This window comes from Pecten maximus, chromosome 1, assembly GCF_902652985.1.
Source record: "Pecten maximus chromosome 1, xPecMax1.1, whole genome shotgun sequence".
Taxonomy (NCBI): Eukaryota; Metazoa; Mollusca; class Bivalvia; order Pectinida; family Pectinidae; genus Pecten; species Pecten maximus.
The window spans coordinates 23222048-23246004 of record NC_047015.1 but is presented as its reverse complement, the minus strand read 5'-3'; the positions used below and the strand labels follow the sequence as shown (position 1 = coordinate 23246004).

Here is a 23957-nt window from a genome sequence, read left to right as displayed (position 1 = left end):
TAAGAGATTTGTGTTTGGTGCCTGTCATTACTGTAAGCTGTCAATTCTGTCTTAGGAATTAACTTCTCTATAGTAAGAGATTTGTGTTTGGTGCCTGTCATTACATTAACTTCTCTATAGTAAGAGATTTGTGTTTGGTGCCTGTCATTACATTAACTTCTCTATAGTAAGAGATTTGTGTGTGGAGAAATTAAATTCTCTATAGTAAGAGATTTGTTTTTGTTGAATGGCTGTAAATAATGGCCATGGACCATAAGCTCATGGAATAAAAATAACACAGATAACATGTCAACAATCTCTTGTTAATTTTGGTTTGTTGGTCGTTGGTGTTGTACAGATTATTGTCAACAATCTCTTGTTAATTTTGGTTTGTTGGTCGTTGGTGTTGTACAGATTATTGTCAACAATCTCTTGTTAATTTTGGTTTGTTGGTCGTTGGTGTTGTACAGATTATGGGTATATCAAAGAGCTTACCAGACTACCTGCTGTTTATTTTAATGGGTCATACAGCAGTTTGTTTGTATAAAATTCAAATTTATTTCATGCCAAATTAACATTTCATAAAGGTCTTATTTAAAAAGCTGTGTTGAGAGTGTTAATTGAGGCAGTTATATAACAAGTCATGGCAAAGCTGTAGATTTCTCACACTTACTGCACACCAGTGGCATTTTCCATTTATTCGTTTGTTCTAGGTGCATTAAACCAGTGGGTGATTGGTGTGTCTAGGTTACTAGAAGGCCTTTAGAACTCTCCCACTGCCAGGTTTACTTATAATACAGGAATAAAGTATCTTATCATTCTTACTTATTACCAGGACTAACATATTTTGTCTGAGATTAAAATGGGAGCTCTTTGATTCAAATTAGGCAGTATTAGTTTGTCATTACAAGTGGAGGTAAAGACCAGGCTTACCTCCAGGGAGCAAGTTTGATGATCATCTAGTGTACACATGTAATTATATCAAAAAAATATAAGATGTTTACCATTTACCACAAAGACACATACTCTGCCATTAAAGGCAGAATATATAAATATATTTACCAGTATAAACTATCTTGTATATCACATGTAGTAATGTGCCCTAGTAGCAGGTTAATGGGGATCTACATAAACAATATATATATCACATGTAGTTATGTGCCCTAGTAGCAGGTTAATGATGATCTACATAAACAATATATATATCACATGTAGTAATGTGCCCTAGCAGGTTAATGGGGATCTACATAAACAATATATATATCACATGTAGTAATGTGCCCTAGTAGGTTAATGATGATCTACATAAACAATATATATATCACATGTAGTTATGTGCCCTAGCAGGTTAATGGGGATCTAAATAAACAATATATATATCACATGTAGTTATGTGCCCTAGCAGGTTAATGGGGATCTACATAAACAATATATATCATACATGTCAACCTCTGAAACCTCCGATGAGGGAGATCTCCCTCATTCCACATCCAAAATGAGGGAGAAAGTGTGTGAAAAAAATCGCGACATTTTTGTTACTTTAGGTGATGTTCCTCATGGGCTTGCGCAGGTGTAAATTACCACGGGCTATACATTTTGATATTTAAATTTGCTGTTTTTATTGTCGTCTGTCAATCCAAAACATCTTTGTCATCTGTCAATCAAAAACATCAACATGGCTATGTTTTCCGGATTTGCTGGTGGTCAACATTAGCGTAAATGGGTGAGAGGAGTGTCGTCAATGAAAGATCAAATAATCTGGAGTTAAAGTCATATGAAGTAGAATTTTATGATGGTAAATTAAAATCTGCATAGAAGTGAGATATCTCATTGAACATGACAAATTAACCAAAACTGACTTCCCGTAATTTTTAATATGCGCTGGACCCCAAATCACAAATGGATGACAAAATGGATGACAAAATGGATCAGTCACTGCATAGTCATTTGAATGAAGTTTTCGTGATGTATAATGTTGGCCCTTTAACCGGTACCCTTGAACTTCCCTTTTCCTGGTACAGTGGTAGGTCTGCAGTGTCATTATGTGTGAATAATCTCCCCAACAAAATCAAATATACATTTTCTAATCATTCCACTTACCTTTATCGTGAATTTATATCCTCAGAACAAAATATATAATTCTATTTTGGAACATTTATCTTGTGTCAGTAAATGGATAAAGAGATTTCATGTAAACACACTGACACATGTGAAATACACACATTGCTTAGCACTCCAGCCAGTTTCCAAAATATTTGTTGAAATGCATGAATAAATCTTGCGGTGAACCTTTAACATCACTGTAAGAAATAATAGTATACCTACTGTACCAAGTCAAGGACAGTACCGATAATTGGATTTATAAAAGTGATTAGTGTAATATTCAGCTGTTACGTTCAATTTTGTGTCGTCTTTGAATATTTGAGTCAGTTAAACAAATGTTCTATTGATAAAACACTCCAACGCAATGATTGCCATACTAATATTTCATTTTGTTCCGCAATGAGTATCTTTAATAAATTGGTAGGGAACCTCTTATATCATAATGTAGTTATGTGCCCTGGGAGCAGGTTTCATGATGGTCTTAATAAAAGATATATATCTATCACATGTAGTTATATGGTCTACATAAAATATATACAGTACATTCCACTTAATCGGGTAACGCTTAATAGGGTATTTCGTTAAGTGGGGTAAAAATTCAAAAACCAAAACCATTTTCTCTTGAATCATGTTAAAAAAAATTGTTTAATTGGGTTGGAAATCGATTAGGCATTGTGGGTAAAACTAAATGTTATTTTTAGAGTCAGCAGCAGGCCATCGTAATGGGTGTTCAAAAGCATAATTAAGCCACTAGAAAATTAAACTTTTACTTCTGGGATGTAAAATCTTCGAAGCAGAAACCTAAACAATAGGTTTTAACCTGGGTCTGACATCGCTGCAGACCGATTGATAACTGTTAATTGTGGCGGATTAAAAGTGAGGGGTTGGCCACGGGGAAATGTGATGACACCAGTACACAGGTGAGTTATTAAAAAAACAGTAGCGATAAACGGACAGATGCCCATCGTTAGCTTATAATTCCTACTCAGGTATGGATTAGAACTGGTTAATAAAAACACCAAATTGGATTTCGTGTTGTTTTATCAGTGACTGCCAGTGTCAAGATCGTATTTATACCAATGGAAACGACCCAAATAAACTCGGTTTCTCCAATCTCTGTGCTTTGGCAATTGAAAATAATATGGAATATTAAAAACTTCATAGCTTTTATGCCTCTATGATAAACATAAGGGATTTGAGCTTTAGTTGTCGGCAAGTCCTTAGATCGTATGTCAAATTAGGAACACGTGGATGAAACATGGATACACAGCCCCGAATTGAGGTGCTACATTTTATTATCTTAATACACATATTTCTATACAATATGGAATAGTAATCTGACAATTTTACATCAGTAAAAGCACAAACAAAAACACTGTTTATTAATAATAAACGTAAATATTTTCATCCAAAATTGACCCAAGTCTGACAACCATTACAGACCAAATCCTAGATGGCGACATGCATTTCGGCTTATTGCATAAGTCAGTTAATCGGGTAAAAAGCACCCGCAAAGAGGTCACCCAATAAAGCGGAATGTATGGTCTACATAAAATATCTATCTATCACATGTAGTTATGTATCCAACTGGGAGCAGCTTTGTAATGATGGTCTACCAATCCCTGTGGTCTGAGAGTGCAGTCACCATTATATTCCTAGAGTCTGAAAGTCTAATGTTATTTTGAAATGGAAGGCAATACTGTATAATTGATGATGTATCTACTGATTTAAGTCTATATAGGTAGTGTTGTAGCCATTAGTGAGTGCTGTTGGTAGGAACAACCTCCATGGTAGTATGGTAATAGGTCTGCCGTTATACTATTGATGACTTCAGACCATAAAGGTTCAGCTTCAGAAGCAATAGCAATGAATAATTTGTTGGTAACAAAGGTGTGAGGATGGCAATTAGTACATGCCAATAACACTGAACTTGAAGTAGATCAGTTTCATTTGCTATTAGGATCGAGTTGGATTTTACACAGATCATATGTCATTTATATGTTGTATTGGTTGTGGGGAGACTTGAATTAGTATTCCTTTCCATTACCACTTTTGGAAATTTAATTTTTCTAGTTCAGTAATGGACTTTAGTCCAATAAAGTTGAGTGGAAAAGATCGGTGATAAAGAGTGCTATTTGAAAAATGATTACATGTGTAAAGTGAGTTTTAATACTGGATGGCACCAGGTAGGATTCTGTTTGTGTATACATTGAATCAGACAGCTTATCAGACAGCTGAGGAGATACCTATATACTCAATACTATGAGGATAGATCAAATATTTTGATAGCTTTCTGATGATACACATATAGAGACACTGGACTTGTAGAAACTCTTGACTTCAGGTAGAAGATTGCCATTGGACTTTCATTGATGTTTATTATAGTGACAGAATGTGGGATTCAGCACTGACTTATGACTCGTGACTCTCAGTACAGAACAGCGACATGACTCGTGACTCTCAGTACAGAACAGCGACGTGACTCTCAGTACAGAACAGCGACATGACTCGTGACTCTCAGTACAGAACAGCGACATGACTCGTGACTCTCAGTACAGAACAGCGACATGACTCGTGACTCTCAGTACAGAACAGACATGACTCGTGACTCTCAGTACAGAACAGCGACATGACTCGTGACTCTCAGTACAGAACAGCGACATGACTCGTGACTCTCAGTACAGAACAGCGACATGACACGTGACTCTCAGTACAGAACAGCGACATGACTCGTGACTCTCAGTACAGAACAGAGACATGACTCGTGACTCTCAGTACAGAACAGCGACATGACTCGTGACTCTCAGTACAGAACAGCGACATGACTCGTGACTCTCAGTACAGAACAGCGACATGACTCGTGACTCTCAGTACAGAACAGAGACATGACTCGTGACTCTCAGTACAGAACAGCGACATGACTCGTGACTCTCAGTACAGAACAGCGACATGACTCGTGACTCTCAGTACAGAACAGAGACATGACTCGTGACTCTGTACAGAACAGCGACATGACTCATGACTCTGTACAGAACAGCGACATGACTCGTGACTCTGTACAGAACAGCGACATGACTCATGACTCTGTACAGAACAGCGACATGGCTTGTGATTTTCAGTACAGAACAGCGACATGACTTGTGACTGTTTCAGTACAGAACAGTGACATGACTTGTGACTGTTTCAGTACAGAACAGTGACATGACTTGTGACTGTTTCAGTACAGAACAGTGACATGACTTGTGACTGTTTCAGTATAGAATAGTGACATGACTTGTGACTGTTTCAGTACAGAATAGTGACATGACTTGTGACTTTCAGTACAGAACAGCGACATGACTTGTGACTTTCAGTACAGAACAGTGACATGACTTGTGACTGTTTCAGTACAGAACAGTGACATGACTTGTGACTGTTTCAGTACAGAACAGTGACATGACTTGTGACTGTTTCAGTACAGAACAGTGACATGGCTTGTGACTCTCAGTATACGTACAGAACAGCGACATAGCTTGTGACTGTTTCAGTACAGAACAGCGACATGACTTGTGACTTTCAGTACAGAACATCGACATGACTTATGACTTTCAGTACAGAACAGTGACATGACTCGTGACTGTTCCAGTACAGAGTAGATGTGGTTCAGGTGTTTTGTCACAGTCGTCCTTTTAACCCATTTTGCCCTACGTAGTATTGGAGTCAGGCCAGGCTTTCATCCTTTATTTACCTGGACTAATTGTACATAAAAGGCCAAGGTCTTAACTGGTTGTAACTGTACCAATCAATACAGACCTAACATCCTCACACACAAAGCAAGTGAGATATCAAATATTAATGGTCTATAAAGTAAGCAACACTAGTCCCTTGTGATGTTAGGAGGATATCAACTATCAAATTGAAATAGCTATCGCTTCAAAAAGATTGCTATGATCTTTGGATTGTATTGATTGATGTGAGAGATAGTAGGGTAAGGGTGTATCAGATATTATATATACCTTATACAGTCCCTATATTAGTTTGTCCAGTCATGGTCAGACCTCTTGTAGTGTGATCAAGATGAAACATTTGACGCTTGTCTGGGATAATTACCTGTAATGATATAGGTATACACAACAGAATAGTTGTTACCTTACAGAATAGAATCGTTATCTGTTGGAAAAACCAATATTATTTGGAGAGTTAGGGGTGCACCATTTCATATTTTGAGTATTAGCCCACAGACAGATTTGAAAAAAATCCCAAGAGTCTGTCCAAAATTAATTCATTAGAATTTTTTTTACCACAGAATGGACACAAAATCTGCCAGACTGGCTGCTGGAATCCAGCAAAAATTATCATGTGGTGTTACAGTGTTGTAACTGGGTGTCGCAGTGATGAAGCAAGTTATTATTAAGTTGCATGTGTCATTTGGCAATATAAACAAATTGAAAATAAATCCTGATAGATAAATAGTTTAACTCACTTCAATGTGTTGATGTCACAATACAGGCAGGGCATTTCTTTCTCTGGCAGTGTGTAATATGGTTGTTAGTGCCTGGCGGTGTGTAATATGGTTGTTAGTGCCTGGTGGTTTGTGATATGGTTGTTGGTACCTGGCAGTAGGGGATATGGTTGTTAGTGCCTGGTGGTGTGTGATATGGTTGTTGGTGCCTGGTGGTGTGTGATATGGTTGTTGGTACCTGGCGGTGTGTAATATGGTTGTTGGTGCCTGGCGGTGTGTGATATGGTTGTTGGTGCCTGGCGGTGTGTAATATGGTTGTTGGTACCTGGCTGTGTGTAATATGGTTGTTGGTGCCTGGTGGTTTGTGATATGGTTGTTGGTACCTGGCAGTTTGTGATATGGTTGTTAGTGCCTGGCGGTGTGTGATATGGTTGTTGGTGCCTGGTGGTGTGATATGATTGTTAGTGCCTGGCGGTGTGTGATATGGTTGTTAGTGCCTGGCGGTGTGTGATATGGTTGTTAGTGCCTGGCGGTGTGTAATATGGTTGTTGGTGCCTGGCGGTGTGTGATATGGTTGTTGGTGCCTGGTGGTGTGTAATATGGTTGTTAGTGCCTGGCTGGTGTGTAATATGGTTGTTGGTGCCTGGCGGTGTGTGATATGGTTGTTAGTGCCTGGTGGTGTGTGATATGGTTGTTGGTGCCTGGTGGTGTGTGATATGGTTGTTGGTGCCTGGTGGTGTGTGATATGGTTGTTAGTGCCTGGCGGTGTGTGATATGGTTGTTAGTGCCTGGCGGTGTGTGATATGGTTGTTAGTGCCTGGTGGTGTGTAATATGGTTGTTAGTGCCTGGCGGTGTGTGATATGGTTGTTAGTGCCTGGTGGTGTGTGATATGGTTGTTAGTGCCTGGCTGTGTGTAATATGGTTGTTAGTGCCTGGCTGTGTGTAATATGGTTGTTAGTGCCTGGCTGTGTGTAATATGGTTGTTAGTGCCTGGCTGTGTGTGATATGGTTGTTAGTGCCTGGTGGTGTGTGATATGGTTGTTGGTGCCTGGCGGTGTGTGATATGGTTGTTAGTGCCTGGCGGTGTGTGATATGGTTGTTGGTGCCTGGCTGTGTGTAATATGGTTGTTAGTGCCTGGCTGTGTGTAATATGGTTGTTAGTGCCTGGCTGTGTGTAATATGGTTGTTAGTGCCTGGCTGTGTGTAATATGGTTGTTAGTGCCTGGCTGTGTGTGATATGGTTGTTGGTGCCTGGCTGCTGTGTGTGATATGGTTGTTGGTGCCTGGCGGTGTGTGATATGGTTGTTGGTGCCTGGCGGTGTGTGATATGGTTGTTGGTGCCTGGCGGTGTGTGATATGGTTGTTGGTGCCTGGCGGTGTGTGATATGGTTGTTGGTGCCTGGCGGTGTGTGATATGGTTGTTGGTGCCTGGCAGTAGGGGATATGGTTGTTGGTGCCTGGCGGCATGCGCCACAAGTGTCTTACCGCGACATGTGATGCTATATATTGACTGTTGTATTGGTGTAGGTAATGGCTTTAGATTAGGCTATTAGATGATTGGAGTTGTTGAAAATTGTGGAACATCAGTTCATTTGATTATATTTAAACTGATCGATAAACACTTGAAAAATGTTTTTGTCGCTGTCAAGTAACATATTGTAGATGTTATAGATAAATGAAATGCGGACCAGGTATTTGTAAGATAAGATGGTGATCCATGGGTTTGGGTGGTTTGGCTCCAGTATGATCCAGGCTGTAGGAATTTAAACAGACTTTTGTTTGCCCAAGACAATGTCAACAATATATTGCAACTTAAGCATGTCAAAAACCTGTAGGAGTTTGTGATTGATGACGGGTATATGACCGGGTGTGTGGAGTACACACTGGGACCCTTGTATATCCCTGACACATTGTCACCAATTTACTTGTTTAATTACATACAAACACAAGTAAGGACAGCACAGTGCTGCTCATACCTGTCCAAACAGCTTGTGATAAATACAGGCAGTGCTACAGATACGTTAGTAAAAATAGCAAGGGAAGACGTACAATGGTTATTGTTGGACATTTAGAACGGTGTAGTTTATTACAATGGTTATTGTTGGACATTTAGAACGGTGTAGTTTATTACAATGGTTATTGTTGGACATTTAGAACGGTGTAGTTTATTAACTAAAATCTATCCACTCTTCATTTTTGGTTTTTTGGTTTGTTTTTGTTTAACGTCCTATTAACAGCCAGGGTCATTTAAGGATGTGCCAGGTTTTGGAGGTGGAGGAAAGCCGGAGTACCCGGAGAAAAACCACCGGCCTACGGTCAGTACCTGGCAACTGTCCCACGTAGGTTTCGAACTCGCAACCCAGAGGTGGAGGGCTGGTGATAAAGTGTCGGGACACCTTACCACTCTTCATATTTGAGACTTGGAAATAAAAAGGTTGAAAGCATCAGTTATGATTATTGGTGACAATAAAAAGGTTGAAAGCATCAGTTATGATTATTGGTGACAATAAAAAGGTTGAAAGCATCAGTTATGATTATTGGTGACAATAAAAAGGTTGAAAGCATCAGTTATGATTATTGGTGACAATAAAAAGGTTGAAAGCATCAGTTATGATTATTGGTGACAATAAAAAGGTTGAAAGCATCAGTTATGATTATTGATGACAAATTATTTTGTCTTATCAAGATTGTTCCTGGTAATATTTATTTTCATAAAGATATTCATCAGTAATATTCTGTGAATACCAGCACCGTTATTATTTATGAGGATATTTATCAGTAATATTCTGTGAATCCCAGCACTGTTAATATAATCTGTAATATTCTGTGAATCCCAGCACTGTTAATATAATCTGGAATATTCTGTGAATCCCAGCACTGTTAACATTTAATATAAGGATATTAGTCTGTAATATTCTGTGAATCCCAACACCGCCAATATAATCTGTAATATTCTGTAAATCTGTAATATTCTGTGAATCCCAGCACTGTTGACAATTTATAAGGATATTTATCTGTAATATTTAGTGACTCCCAGCACCATCAACAAATTTTCTGCATTATTTAAGCCCCCAAGTGACAGATAGATGTTGATAAGGCTGTCAATATATTTTAGTTCTACATTATAATGTTATTTTTTCTGGAGAAATTGTAATACTTTAGTTTGATCATTGAAGAAGGCAAATCATACTAGAAGGATTCATTACCATTTGTAAACATTAAACAATTGTTAATATTATATGGAAGAATACAAAAATCCCCTTACAGCTGTGATGATTTTGTTAATGTCCAGCAAGGCTACCATACTCTACCAATCAAAGCAGGCTATGTTTACTATTGTTTACAGTTTAATATGATTATTATAATCTCATTGTCGAGATTGGTGTATAGGTCTAAGCTGTAATTATGATGTAGTCATTTGGATAAAGTTGTATGCAGATCCTCTTGATATTTTTAACAACTTTGAACTCTGGGCCTCTTGTAATTTGTTTTATAATTACTGAGGATTTAAACATCGAAATTGGAAATATTGTTTATTTTCCATTATTTGATACAGAAAATTAATTTTGTTTTCATTTCAAATGAGATTTGTTTTCTGTAGCTCATTGAGCTAATACATTAGGATCGAGTTACCTGGGTATAGAGTGTTCACTACTGTTATATCTGGACGTAGGATATTGGTTTAACATAAGGTTTAGTTCAACGTTGGCCTATTGGCGATTAGAGGGGACATCATAAATATTTTTTTAAAATTATATTCAAGGAACACGAGAACAAGGGCGGGTTATAACACAATATCTGAAAGAGACACTAACATTTTAATCCAATAATTGAGATATGGATATAGAGGCATATTGCCTGTATCCATATCTTATCTTATCATATCATATCATATCATATCATAACCTAGACTGGTACACAGGTTGAGATGTGAATTGTGATGCATCGTTTCAACACTTGTGACCTCATGGTGGCAAACAATCTGGATTTTTTTTTTTTTTTTCAAAATACAGTGCAAGAATGGTTGGGCAACATATAACTATTGTGCCAGCAACTGTTGTTATATTGAACAATATTTTCTTTCTCTAAAACAAAGCCAAAAATGCATAGGATTGGCTACTGGGTTTCTGTAACTTATTTCAGATCAGTATTTAATAAGTGCTAAAGACAGTGTAGTAGTTGATAGTCGACTGTTGACATTTTATACAGAATTTAAATCAAATACAGAATTGGTATTAACAAGCTTTGATCGGTGTTAGAGACATGGCATGGAGCTCGCTACCTTTTTCTATAACTTCAGGCCCACGTTTCATGATGCAGTGTTGAAAGATTACTTTCGTACATATCTTACCAAATGGACATACTGGAATGGACATTTATCAAGAGACTGGCAAGGAAGCACAGAAAGGTCAATTCAATGATTCAATGTTTCACCTGTCCTGCCCACAGATGATAAATTACACCATCAATACACTAGAACTACTAAATGTTTAATTGATCAGACCCCTTGTATGTTTTCATGTGAGGTAAAAAGATCAATGAGTTTAGCATACACATAGGGCACAGATATATAATACCTGGGTCAACAGTCATTGTGTGGCACTAAGTCAAGATAGTCCAGTTGGCATTGACTACTACCAAACAACTCTACACTGGTCAGTGTGTATTGTAGTAATATCTATGTACTTGCCTGCATAGTGGTCAATAGGCATGACTTAGCAGAGAGCTGGACTGTATAGGTCAACAGACATGGCCAAACAGACACTCCAGGCCTGTAGTTGTCCAGACATGGCCCAAAAGGTATTCCAGGCCTGTAGTGGTCTAAATGCATGGCGAAAGATATACAACAGGCCAGTAGTGGTCAACAGACATGGCCCAGCAGACACCCAATCAAGACATTGCTGTGGTCAACAGTCATGGTCCAAGCTACACAACAGGCTTGTATTGGTCAGCAGACATGGCCCAACAGACACTCCAGATCTATAGAGGTCAACAGACACTCCAGATATGTAGAGGTCAACAGGATTGGCCCAACAGACACTCCAGATCTGTATAGAGGTCAACAGGATTGGCCCAACAGACACTCCAGATCTATAGAGGTCAACAGACACTCCAGATATGTAGAGGTCAACAGGATTGGCCCAACAGACACTCCGGGTCTGGAGAGGGCAACAGAAATGGCCCAACAGACACTCCAGATCTGTAGAGGTCAACAGGCATGGCCCAACAGACACTCCAGATCTGTAGAGGTCAACAGGCATGGCCCAACAGACACTACGGGTCTGGAGAGGGCAACAGGCATGGCCCAACAGACACTCCAGATCTGTAGTGGCCAACAGAAATGGCCCAAGAGACATGTCAGGCCTGCAGTGGTCCATCACAGTTATATATCTCGCCAAGAGCAGTGTGCCAGCACAAATATTTATAGATCTGTATCCGTTAAGACGGTTCAAACAGATACAACCTCCCAAAACCTTATTTTATTAGGGAGGGGATAGAGTGTTAACCATATCTTTCCCATCCATCCTGTCCACATTTCCAATAAATGACAAACTTAAAAACCCTAACTAGATTTGGTCATATTTATATCTCTACATATTCTGATTTTCTGGTGGTCATTGGTCAAGTTTCAGGGTCAAAAGTCATATTTGACCTCTTCATGCAGTGCCATCTATGAAACATTCAATGTATACATTTTCTTCTGACAGACTTCTAATGTGATGGCAATATTTTAACCCCTCACACTGTGCTGGTCACTTCTCATTGGCACAAACAAATAATTGTATACGATGAAGAATTTGACTTTTCAGTGTGTCAGTTGGCTTCAATAAATCCAACACAATCATGCCAGAGTTATCTATCTTTATTCTTGAGTGTTTAATTTGTGTGGAGTTGTTTACTAGTAAATGTTTACATTATATCTCTCCCATCAGTCTGGATTGTAACTGAGCTGTGTCCATGTTGATGTATAGGACTTCACTTAAGTATTTACTAGAACAAGCTGTTGTAGTATGTAGAATTAGGATTAAGGTTTAGGTACCAACAATTAGACTAAGCAGGAACACATCAGTTAACGATACAGATAAGGATGACAGATTCATTGTATTGTTGTTTCTTTAATTTTTCAGTCAAGACATTGTCAGTAACAGTGATTTTTCTCACTGGTTTGAGATGGGGTCTTATTGCCCCATTTTGGGAAGAAATTTTTTCAGGAGTAAAATTATTGAAGTTTGGCTTCAATATGAAATAATTCTAATTGGGAATAGGACCTATTATTGGCCCTAAGTAGCCCTCAGAAATAGCCCTGACTTATAACTAAAAATTTTGAAAATTTCAGTCTGATTCCAGCTTTTTAAATCTCATCTCCAGATACCAAATTATACCCACATGAGAATGTCAAAGGTTAGGGTGTTAAGGAAATTTCAACTGTGAAATATTGATATCATGAAATTTTCAGCTATAGAATATTGACATTGCCGGTAAACATTCATTTTAGTCATACCGTCTTTTTGAAGGGAGATAACTCCAACAGGCTTCCTCTGTGTTTTATTGTGTAAGTGCATTTTTGTTGGACCTTAATTTTGGACATAGGTACAGATCCAGTGATTTTATAATCTGAACAAGACATATTCATACATTGTATTTAACTACAATACAAATAACAGATCTATTTTCAACAAGTCATGGTACCATATAGATGGTAAGGAGTGGGAAGACAATGTGCACATGGTCATCTTTCTGGGTTTGTTGCTCAGTCAGACTGTGTATGGTAATACAACTATCCTGCTGATGGTATATGTCATTTCAATATTTAAACTAAATAAATGTCTACAATATGGTAAGGTTAACTGGATATACAGGCTAGATATAATAAGATATATACATGTATACTGAGTTTTGATTTGATGGGGTTGTATCTATCATTTTTCACTCTGTATACGATTTTACATGATGACACTATTTATGTAGAATGTTATTGAATACATTGTTTGTGAGGATGGTTACATTTGTAGACAAAGTCTATGTCAGATGTTAACATTTGTAGACATTGTTTGTGAGGATGTTAACATTTGTTGACATTGTTTGAGGATGTTAACATTTGTAGACATTGACTATGTAGGATGTTGACATTTGTAGACATTGTTTCAGTAGGATGTTGACATTTGTAGACATTGACTATGTAGGATGTTAACATTTGTAGACATTGACTATGTAGGATGTTGACATTTGTAGACATTGACTATGTAGGATGTTAACATTTGTAGACATTGTTTGTGAGGATGTTAACATTTGTAGACATTGTTTATGTAGGATGTTTACATTTGTAGACATTGTTTATGTAGGATGTTAACATTTGTAGACATTGTTTGTGAGGATGTTAACATTTGTTGATATTGTTTATGTAGGATGTTAACATTTGTAGACATTGTTTAAGTAGGATGTTTACATTTGTTGACATTGTTTAAGTAGGATGTTAACATTTGTAGACATTGACTATGTAGGATGTTGACATTTGTAGACATTGTTTATGTAGGATGTTAACATTTGTTGACATGGTTTATGTAGGATGGTTACATTTGTAGACATTGTTTATGTAGGATGTTGACATTTGTAGACATTGACTATGTAGGATGTTGACATTTGTAGACATTGACTATGTAGGATGTTAACATTTGTAGACATTGTTTAAGTAGGATGTTAACATTTGTAGACATTGACTATGTAGGATGTTGACATTTGTAGACATTGACTATGTAGGATGTTGACATTTGTAGACATTGTTTATGTTGGATGTTAACATTTGTTGACATTGTTTATGTAGGATGTTAACATTTGTAGACATTGTAACATTTGTGAGGATGTTAACATTTGTAGACATTGTTTTTGTAGGATGTTAACATTTGTAGACATTGTTTGTGAGGATGTTAACATGTGTAGACATTGTTTATGTAGGATGTTGATATTTGTAGACATCGACTATGTAGGATGTTGACATTTGTAGACATTGTTTATGTAGGATGTTAACATTTGTTGACATGGTTTATGTAGGATGGTTACATTTGTAGACATTGTTTATGTAGGATGTTGACATTTGTAGACATTGACTATGTAGGATGTTGACATTTGTAGACATTGACTATGTAGGATGTTAACATTTGTAGACATTGTTTGTGAGGATGTAAACATTTGTAGACATTGTTTATGTAGGATGTTGACATTTGTAGACATTGTTTGTGAGGATGTAAACATTTGTAGACATTGTTTATGTAGGATGTTGACATTTGTAGACATTGTTTAAGTAGGATGGTTACATTTGTAGACATTGTTTATGTAGGATATTGACATTTGTAGACATTGACTATGTAGGATGTTGACATTTGTAGATATTGTTTATGTAGGATGTTAACATTTGTTGACATTGTTTATGTAGGATGTTAACATTTGTAGACATTGTTTGTGAGGATGTAAACATTTGTAGACATTGTTTATGTAGGATGTTGACATTTGTAGACATTGTTTATGTGAGGATGTTAACATTTGTAGACATTGTTTATGTAGGATGTTTACATTTGTAGATATTGTTTATGTAGGATGTTTACATTTGTAGACATTGTTTGTGAGGATATTAACATTTGTAGACATTGTTTATGTAGGATGTTTACATTTGTAGACATTGTTTATGTAGGATGTTAACATTTGTAGACATTGACCATGTAGGATGTTGACATTTGTAGACATTGACTATGTAGTATGTTAACATTTGTAGACATTGTTTGTGAGGATGTTGACATTTGTAGACATTGTTTATGTAGGATGTTAACATTTGTAGACATTGTTTATGTAGGATGGTTACATTTGTAGACATTTTTAGCCCACCACCATCAGATGGTGGGCTATTCAAATTGTCCTTTGTCCATGGTCCGTGGTCTGTCCATCAATTCGTCAGTCCCTCAGTCCATCTGCCGTATGTCCATTCCTCCATAAACAATTCTTGTTATCGCTATTTCTCAGAAAGAATTGAAGGGTTCCCCTTGGTCTCTAGTTGTGCATATTGCATTTCAGGAACAATTGGGAAAAAACATGGCCGATAGGCAGCCATCTTGGATTTTGACCATTGAAGTTTTTATTGCTATTTCTCAGAAAGTACTGATGGGATCGTTCTCAAATTTCATATGTAAGTTTCCCTTGGTCTTTAATTGTGCATATTGCATTTTGGGACCGATCGGAAAACAACATAGTCGACAAGCGACCGTCTTTGGTTTTGTTACTGCTAGTTCTCAAATTTCATATGTTAAGATTTCCCTTGATCCCTAGTTATGCATATTCCTGTATAGGACCAACCTGACAACAACATGGCAAACAGGCAGCCATCTTGGATTTTGACTATTGCAACTTCATTAACAATTTCTTAAAGTACTAAATGGCCATTATGGGTCTTTCTCAGATTTGAATGTAGAGGTTCCTCTTGGTATCCAGTTGTGCATGTAAGTCTGATGGGAAGAAATAAATGGATGACAGATAGTATGGCCATCTTGGATTTTGACAATTACAGATTGCTCCTGCTATAGTGTTATAAAGTTATTAAATGTTTTGAAGGAAGAGTGAAAGAAGGGAAAAGAAGAGAAAAGATCAGTCTTTCATTTGACTGATATATGGAGCATTCAGTGGTGGGCACCAAGATCCCTCTCGGATCTCTTGTTTATGTAGGATGTTAACATTTGTAGACACTGTTTATGTAGGATGTTTATATTAATTATAAAAAAAAATATAGCCATTGTTTATGTAGGATGTTTACATTTGTAGACATTGTTTTAAGCAATTGTTGACCTTGTTTTGGATTCTGAAATGATCTGTAGATAATATGTGATACATTTTGACTGTGTAGTAAGGCTTTTGTTGCCTATATTTATAATGATTACTGTTATTGTTTCTGTATGAACACATTAAGTGATTCACTGGTTTCCCCAGGGCACGATCTAATAGTAATGAGAGAATGTGGCAATTTGTGGGAGAGTAGGATGGTTTCATGTTTCTAGGTTCTAAAGTGGTCCCATACTGTGGGTTTACATTATTTTACTACAATTGGTGTGTAACTGTATTTTGTAAATTACGTTTACAGTTTAATGTGAAGTATTGATTTGTTCAGTGTGATGCTAGATCTGCATGAGATCAACCCCCAGAAATTGTTTGAAAATTGTAAATGTCAGGGGAGAAAGCTTGAGTGATGTGACAGGCTTATGTCTACCCTAGGGCTGTTTCACAAAGTTTACCTGGTAACCAAGGTGATGGTTGATGGCAGTGATGTTGATGAGGCAGGACAGGTGATACCAACTCCATAGCTTGGTCTGTCTAATGGTGCTGGAGCACCATTTCATGTTCTCATCAACTCACATTAATACAGCCAACCTCAATATTGATCACCACATTGCATGTTGTGGATATTGTTATCAACTGATTGGAAAAGCTACTTTTGGAAGAGTTGTTTGAGATTATAAAATGACCTGTTTTGAAGATGATTTATGAATAGTTTTAGGAGGGGCTGATCAAATAGAGGTCCATGATTTACTACCGTAGTCTTTTGAGAGAGAGGATGTGGGGTGGGTACATATAACCCCTGTCTGTATTCTGTCATGGAGGGGTGTGGGGTGGGTACATATAACCCCTGTCTGTATTCTGTCATTGAGGGGTGTGGGGTGGGTACATATAACCCCTGTCTGTATTCTGTTGTTGATGGGTGTGGGGTGGGTACATATAACCCCTGTCTGTATTCTGTTGTTGAGGGGTGTGGGGTGGGTACATATAACCCCTGTCTGTATTCTGTCATTGAGGGGTGTGGGGTGGGTACATATAACCCCTGTCTGTATTCTGTTGTTGATGGGTGTGGGGTGGGTACATATAACCCCTGTCTGTATTCTGTTGTTGAGGGGTGTGGGGTGGGTACATATAACCCCTGTCTGTATTCTGTTGTTGAGGGGTTTGGGTTGTGGGGTGGGTACATATAACCCCTGCCTGTATTCTGTCATTGAGGGGTGTGGGGTGGGTACATAAACCCCCTTCTGTATTCTGTTGTTGATGGGTGTGGGGTGGGTACATAAACCCCCTTCTGTATTCTGTCATTGAGGGGTGTGGGGTGGGTACATAAACCCCCTTCTGTATTCTGTTGTTGATGGGTGTGGGGTGGGTACATCAACCCCCTTCTGTATTCTGTTGTTGATGGGTGTGGGGTGGGTACATATAACCCCTGTCTGTATTCTGTTGTTGAGAGGTGTGGGGTGGGTACATAAACCCCCTTCTGTATTCTGTTGTTGAGAGGTGTGGGGTGGGTACATAAACCCCCTTCTGTATTCTGTTGTTGAGAGGTGTGGGGTGGGTACATAAACCCCTGCCTGTATTCTGTCATTGAGGGGTGTGGGGTGGGTACATATAACCCCTGTCTGTATTCTGTCATTGAGGGGTGTGGGGTGGGTACATAAACCCCCTTCTGTATTCTGTTGTTGATGGGTGTGGGGTGGGTACATAAACCCCCTTCAGTATTCTGTTGTTGATGGGTGTGGGGTGGGTACATAAACCCCCTCCTGTATTCTGTCATTGAGGGGTGTTGGGTGGGTACATATAACCCCTGCCTGTATTCTGTCATTGAGGGGTGTTGGGTGGGTACATATAACCCCTGCCTGTATTCTGTCATTGAGGGGTGTTGGGTGGGTACATAAACCCCCTTCAGTATTCTGTTGTTGATGGGTGTGGGGTGGGTACATAAACCCCTGCCTGTATTCTGTCATTGAGGGGTGTGGGGTGGGTACATAAACCCTCTTCTGTATTCTGTCATTGAGAGGTGTGGGGTGGGTACATATAACCCCTGCCTGTATTCTGTCATTGATGGGTGTGGGGTGGGTACATAAACCCCCTTCTGTATTCTGTCATTGATGGGTGTGGGGTGGGTACATCAACCCCCTTCTGTATTCTGTTGTTGATGGGTGTGGGGTGGGTACATCAACCCCCTTCTGTATTCTGTTGTTGATGGGTGTGGGGTGGGTACATATAACCCCTGTCTGTATTCTGTTGTTGAGAGGTGTGGGGTGGGTACATAAACCCCCTTCTGTATTCTGTTGTTGAGAGGTGTGGGGTGGGTACATATAAACCCTGCCTGTATTCTGTTGTTGATAGGTGTGGGGTGGATACATATAACCCCTGTCTATATTCTGTTGTTGAGAGGTGTGGGGTGGGTACATATAAACCCTGCTTGTATTCTGTTGTTGAGAGGTGTGGGTGGGTACATATAAACCCTGCCTGTATTCTGTTGTTGAGGGGTTTGGGTTGTGGGGTGGGTACATAAACCCCCTTCTGTATTCTGTCATTGAGGGGTGTGGGGTGGGTACATAAACCCCCTTCTGTATTCTGTTGTTGATGGGTGTGGGGTGGGTACATAAACCCCCTCCTGTATTCTGTTGTTGATGGGTGTGGGGTGGGTACATAAACCCCCTCCTGTATTCTGTTGTTGATGGGTGTGGGGTGGGTACATAAACCCCCTTCTGTATTCTGTTGTTGATGGGTGTGGGTACATCAACCCCCTTCTGTATTATGTTGTTGATGGGTGTGGGGTGGGTACATATAACCCCTGTCTGTATTCTGTTGTTGAGAGGTGTGGGGTGGGTACATAAACCCCCTTCTGTATTCTGTTGTTGAGAGGTGTGGGGTGGGTACATAAACCCCCTTCTGTATTCTGTCATTAAGGGGTGTGGGGTGGGTACATAAACCCCCTTCTGTATTCTGTCATTGAGGGGTGTGGGGTGGGTACATAAACCCCCTTCTGTATTCTGTCATTGAAGGGTGTGGGGTGGGTACATCAACCCCCTTCTGTATTCTGTTATTGATGGGTGTGGGGTGGGTACATAAACCCCCTTCTGTATTCTGTTGTTGATGGGTGTGGGGTGGGTACATCAACCCCCTTCTGTATTCTGTTGTTGATGGGTGTGGGGTGGGTACATATAACCCCTGTCTGTATTCTGTTGTTGAGAGGTGTGGGGTGGGTACATAAACCCCCTTCTGTATTCTGTTGTTGAGAGGTGTGGGGTGGGTACATATAAACCCTGCCTGTATTCTGTTGTTGATAGGTGTGGGGTGGATACATATAACCCCTGTCTATATTCTGTTGTTGAGAGGTGTGGGGTGGGTACATATAAACCCTGCTTGTATTCTGTTGTTGAGAGGTGTGGGGTGGGTACATATAAACCCTGCCTGTATTCTGTTGTTGAGGGGTTTGGGTTGTGGGGTGGGTACATAAACCCCCTTCTGTATTCTGTCATTGAGGGGTGTGGGGTGGGTACATAAACCCCCTTCTGTATTCTGTTGTTGATGGGTGTGGGGTGGGTACATAAACCCCCTCCTGTATTCTGTTGTTGATGGGTGTGGGGTGGGTACATAAACCCCCTTCTGTATTCTGTTGTTGATGGGTGTGGGGTGGGTACATCAACCCCCTTCTGTATTCTGTTGTTGATGGGTGTGGGGTGGGTACATATAACCCCTGTCTGTATTCTGTTGTTGAGAGGTGTTGGATGGGTACATAAACCCCCTTCTGTATTCTGTTGTTGAGAGGTGTGGGGTGGGTACATATAAACCCTGCCTGTATTCTGTCGTTGAAGGGTGTGGGGTGGGTACATATAACCCCTGCCTGTATTCTGTCATTGAGGGGTGTTGGGTGGGTACATATAACCCCTGCCTGTATTCTGTCATTGAGGGGTGTGGGGTGGGTACATATAACCCCTGTCTGTATTCTGTCATTGAAGGGTGTGGGGTGGGTACATATAACCCCTGCCTGTATTCTGTCATTGAGGGGTGTTGGGTGGGTACATATAACCCCTGCCTGTATTCTGTCATTGAGGGGTGTTGGGTGGGTACATAAACCCCCTTCTGTATTCTGTCGTTGAGGGGTGTTGGGTGGGTACATATAACCCCTGCCTGTATTCTGTCATTGAGGGGTGTGGGGTGGGTACATAAACCCCCTTCTGTATTCTGTCGTTGAGGGGTGTTGGGTGGGTACATATAACCCCTGTCTGTATTCTGTCATTGAGGGGTGTGGGGTGGGTACATAAACCCCCTTCTGTATTCTGTTGTTGATGGGTGTGGGGTGGGTACATATAACCCCTGCCTGTATTCTGTCATTGAGGGGTGTTGGGTGGGTACATATAACCCCTGCCTGTATTCTGTCATTGAGGGGTGTGGGGTGGGTACATATAACCCCTGTCTGTATTCTGTCATTGAAGGGTGTGGGGTGGGTACATATAACCCCTGCCTGTATTCTGTCATTGAGGGGTGTTGGGTGGGTACATATAACCCCTGCCTGTATTCTGTCATTGAGGGGTGTTGGGTGGGTACATAAACCCCCTTCTGTATTCTGTCGTTGAGGGGTGTTGGGTGGGTACATATAACCCCTGCCTGTATTCTGTCATTGAGGGGTGTGGGGTGGGTACATAAACCCCCTTCTGTATTCTGTCATTGAGGGGTGTGGGGTGGGTACATATAACCCCTGTCTGTATTCTGTCATTGAGGGGTGTGGGGTGGGTACATAAACCCCCTTCTGTATTCTGTTGTTGATGGGTGTGGGGTGGGTACATAAACCCCCTCCTGTATTCTGTTGTTGATGGGTGTGGGGTGGGTACATAAACCCCCTTCTGTATTCTGTTGTTGATGGGTGTGGGGTGGGTACATCAACCCCCTTCTGTATTCTGTTGTTGATGGGTGTGGGGTGGGTACATATAACCCCTGTCTGTATTCTGTTGTTGAGAGGTGTTGGATGGGTACATAAACCCCCTTCTGTATTCTGTTGTTGAGAGGTGTGGGGTGGGTACATATAAACCCTGCCTGTATTCTGTCGTTGAAGGGTGTGGGGTGGGTACATATAACCCCTGCCTGTATTCTGTCATTGAGGGGTGTTGGGTGGGTACATATAACCCCTGCCTGTATTCTGTCATTGAGGGGTGTGGGGTGGGTACATATAACCCCTGTCTGTATTCTGTCATTGAAGGGTGTGGGGTGTGTACATATAACCCCTGCCTGTATTCTGTCATTGAGGGGTGTTGGGTGGGTACATATAACCCCTGCCTGTATTCTGTCATTGAGGGGTGTTGGGTGGGTACATAAACCCCCTTCTGTATTCTGTCGTTGAGGGGTGTTGGGTGGGTACATATAACCCCTGCCTGTATTCTGTCATTGAGGGGTGTGGGGTGGGTACATAAACCCCCTTCTGTATTCTGTCGTTGAGGGGTGTTGGGTGGGTACATATAACCCCTGCCTGTATTCTGTCATTGAGGGGTGTGGGGTGGGTACATATAACCCCTGCCTGTATTCTGTCATTGAAGGGTGTGGGGTGGGTACATATAACCCCTGCCTGTATTCTGTCATTGAGGGGTGTTGGGTGGGTACATATAACCCCTGTCTGTATTCTGTCATTGAAGGGTGTGGGGTGGGTACATATAACCCCTGCCTGTATTCTGTCGTTGAGGGGTGTGGGGTGGGTACATAAACCCCCTCCTGTATTCTGTCATTGAGGTGTGTTGGGTGGGTTCATATAACCCCTGCCTGTATTCTGTCGTTGAGGGGTGTTGGGTGGGTACATATACCCCTTCCCTGTTTTCAGTAAGTCATGTATCATTGCTCCCTGATTAATACCCAGCATACAGTTTATGTCCCTGGATGATTCCATCCAGAGCTTCCACACCAAAACACATTAATTATACATCTTGTCGGACTGAGTTTATTTTTTGCCTGGTATACGTTATGAAATTGCAATCTAATATTTATGACTATATCCAAGCTCCCAGTGTTTGTGTTCAGAGATCCTTTGCTATAATTTATGGGGAAAGTGTTTGTGTGGTTGCCTGACAATTCAAGTCAACTGCATTTCCGCAGGGATCACCCTGAAACTAGTTTCATTTTACATCTCTGATAATACTAGGATGCGTTGTCTGAAATATTGAAATGACACACTTCATAGTGTGATGAACAACAGCCTCTATGTGATGCAGTTGTTTCTATAAAACTGTGTTAAGTATATATCTTCATCGTTCAATTTCACTAATACTTAAGTTTGTCAATAGTAGTGAATTTGTCAAATTCAATTACATAAGTAAACGTACATGGTTGACCTGTCATATGTTAGGGAGTGTTGATGAAAGACAGTCCCTTCTGTCAATGGTATCAAACATTGACTTGGGATTATAAACAAAGCCTGACATCAGGTACGTGTTTGATGAGGGCAAGCATGACATGGCCTGTATACCGAGGCACATTGATCAGACAAACACAGATAGTACTCCCAGTCTTTCACAATGTTGGCCAATTATTGATTGATTTTTTTCAATTTTGTGTAAAATTGTTTTTAATGAATTGTGGGATCATTTCCTAGTTGTTCAGTCAACCATGAAAGTTATCATTGAAGATTAAAATTGTTCACGCTTCATTCCCTGCTTTGACAAAAACTGAATATATCATATCTTTGTGTATTTATGTAATTTGTCAACTTGTGTAACCCAGAAACCTAAAGAAATCGCTAGACCTCAAATATGTCAAGACGCTACCTGAATGTACATGTTTACAATCTTGGTCAATTTCATACTTTGAACATTTGTTTGAGTGATTTCAAATTTACTTCTCTAATGTTGATGAGCACATGGTTAAATTAAGCAAGATTTATGACTTAAAGTATAGAAATGTAAACCGAAATATGGTTTGTATAGATTGAGGGTCTTATTGTGGGTGGATACTTGAGAAAACTGGCAGTTTAATAGATGACCCTACAGTTTTTGATGCCTAATTGGGGAATTGAACTCTGGTCGCTTAGTGAAGAATTACACTCACCACTGGCACCTGACTAGAATAGCAGTTCAATTGTAGATGATAGAATTGTTATATATAAAGTGGAGATGTTATTGGAAAACATTGATTGATAAAGTCTGTCACAAAAGATCAGTTTGAATTGAACTCTGAGTAATAACTTTTACCAGGGTATATAATACATAAAAAGGAAGTCAAATTGATACAGAGTGTGAACAGTCATCAGCAATTAGGACAAAAAACTGCATGGTAATGAAATGTTACATATAATTCTGTAATCACCATTCTACCAAAGGCATGTAATTGATTTTGATTACACTTTCTCTCCATCTCTGTAGGGGACAGGATTAATCACTTGGTAATCATAATTCTGGCCAGCCTTTTTGGTCATGGTTTGATAGAATCGGTGGGTTGCCAGCTTTGTGGAATCAATGGGCCTGTAAATCAGGCCTGGATGAGATACCACGACCAATTACAACACTGACCAGGCCACAGGTAATATAATGAAATGACAACATCTTGTGGCCTTTTCCTGGCTATCTGCTGTCCCTAGGAACCCTGATAAGGTTGCCCTTGTGTGCCTAACTCCATTTGTATCACCAG

At 39.8% G+C, this 23957-nt stretch overlaps 1 protein-coding gene across 2 annotated transcripts in view; it reads left to right on the top strand.

The window, feature by feature from the left end:
• LOC117328142 (protein FAM149A-like) overlaps positions 1-23957 on the top strand; it is an 85594-nt gene that overhangs the window by 28332 nt on the left and 33305 nt on the right. The window lies entirely within an intron of this gene.